We start from the raw sequence: 2,572 nt of genomic DNA, 5'->3' as shown, positions 1-2,572 counted from the left end.
GCAGCATTATCACCTAGTTTTCTTCTGGGCTGAATTACATTCTCATTTGTATGCACTGGATGCGTATAAAATGTGTCCATAGGAAATAATGCAGCTCTTTTCCCCAGAGCAAATACTGCTGTTTCTATTTCTCTTTTGCCTCATCATTTGCAGACCATGTTGTATCCCTGCAAACTGCTTGACAATTTTGTTCATATTATATTCACAATTTGTGATGTTTCTTATCCTCTTCCACAATGCTCATGATCCTCATTTGGCTGTCCTAAGAACCCAGTGAGAGAAAGTCAGGTAGACAAATATCAGCCACAATAGGCATTTGAGCCCAGTCCAACCAATCACCCTTTTCTGGCACATTAGCCAAATAAAATACATGTATCCCTCCATGGCAGAAAAAAAATGCAATAGTAATAAATTACTCAGCTGAGAATTTGAAAACCCTTTGTAGGGCTACTATAGTTGGAATGCGAAAATCCAGATGATCACTAGATGGTAGCAAAGACTTAGAATATGAAATGCATCTTTGCAGTCCAGACATAGCAGTGTGGCTTTCTGTGAAGCAGCTGTCTAATGGTAGAGCTGAATCTATGACTGTCCCCTCCTGCCTCTGCTTTATAACTGTTCTTTAAAAAAAACTAAACTCTGCTTTTGTGCTTTTAATAATGTCCAAGCCATGTGGGGACATTAAACCCTGAATTGAGTTAATAAAACAGAATGTGGATATTCATATAATATGGTATGAACTAACAAATAAACCATATTATGTCTTCCTGTGGTGGTCTGGCTCACACAGCATGTCAAAACAGTGGTTGGATTTGCACCATATGCTAAACTATATTCCTCCCATTTGTGCTTTAGTTTACACTAGTTTAATTAGCTAATTAGCTATTACAATGACATTCAGATAAAAGGCTTCTTAAAGCTACGGCAGAAAGACACGCACACACACAATTTCTAAAAACTTGGTTACCTGTTTTTAAAAGCCAAAGAAAATGACGCAACTTCAAGTGATTCATCTCTATTTCAAGGATCTGATGCAAGAAGAAACAGCTGCTCTGAGCAGATGTGTGCCAGATTATGTGTTTTCATGGTTTTAATGTGCAGCCATTCAAATGTGAAGTGGAAAAAGGGATTGAGAATAGTGGTTGTACTTGCTGCAGCTGTCATAGAACCCATGCTGCCTCCTCCTCCTCCTCCTCCTCCTCCTCCTCCGCCTCCTCCTCCTCCTCCTCCTCCTCCTTAACCCAAATGTGTGTATTCTTGGTAACAGCAGCTATTGTGGAAGCTCCAGAACTCAACTTATTTAAGGAGCTGCTAATAGGTGCAATAAGCCTATCTAGGCTAGAACCAAAGCCTTGGATGCTCAACCTTACGCATTCATTCATTTAACAAGATCCACTAAGATTCCAGGGATTGGTTAATAACATAATTGGTTAATAACATAATAATGCCCAATAATAAAACAGCCAGGGTAAATAAAACAGCAACCATCAACAGTAAGCAAAAAAGTCAGTGAAAAAACTAATAATAAAAACAACCAACTAATAGCATAGCAAAATAATGAAGAAATCAACAAGAGGACAAATCTGATACTGGCCAGAGGTTCATTCCAAAGAGCAGGTCCTGCTGCTGATATTTGAACCTCAACATTCTTCCCTTCACAGAAGTTGGAAATGACTCTAACTTTTCCCAGGACAGACTGTAAAGAGTCTGTCTGGAGAATATAGTCCTGGATGCAGATCTAGGAAAGGCTGTATAAAACAAAGCTGAAATTTTGAACTGCACCTGGAAGCCCATTGGAAACCAATACAGAAGCTATAGCACAGGGGTCTTCAAACATGGTCCTTTTATGACTTGTGGACTTCAACTCCCAGAATTCCTCAGTCAGTATGCCTGGCTAAGGAATTCTGGGAGTTGAAGTCCCCAAGTCATAAAAGGGCCAAGTTTGAAGACCCCTGATGTAGTACAAATATAATGTACTCCTGATGATATGTGGTAGCTGTCAAATGAGCCTCTGTATTCTATACCAACTGCAGTTTCTGGTTAGTCTTGAAAGACAGACATATGTGCATTGCAATAGTCCAACCGAGTGGTGATAAACATGTGAATTACCGTGAGAAAATCTGCTCATACCAGGTAGTGCTTCAACTAGCGCACCAATGGAAGCTGAGCAAAGGATTCCCTGCCAGGCTCTCTCCCTGCCCAATGAGTCCAGCAGGATCCCAAAACTCTCCTGTCAAGAGGACAAGAACCTGATAAGAACCTCAGTAGCTCTCTATTTTGCCTGGGTTCAATTTTAGCTGCATATCCCCGGATGCTATGTAATACATTTATGATGATGATATATGACATGATATATAACATGATACTATTTATATGACAATAATTGGTATCATTAATCATTTATCTTATTGGCTTGAGAATACAGTATTGAATACTATAGACAAACTCAGCATCCTCCCAAAAAATGCTGAACCATGTTCAGGGTTGATAGCGTTGCATTCATTTTGAACAGAGCTTCTCTCTCTCTCTCTCTCTCTCTCTCTCTCTCTCTCTCTCTCTCTCTCTCTCTCTC

This window comes from Protobothrops mucrosquamatus, unplaced genomic scaffold (assembly GCF_001527695.2).
Source record: "Protobothrops mucrosquamatus isolate PMUCROS unplaced genomic scaffold, P.Mucros_1.0 scaffold2895, whole genome shotgun sequence".
Classification (NCBI taxonomy): domain Eukaryota; kingdom Metazoa; phylum Chordata; class Lepidosauria; order Squamata; family Viperidae; genus Protobothrops; species Protobothrops mucrosquamatus.
Note: the sequence above shows the minus strand (reverse complement) of the source record.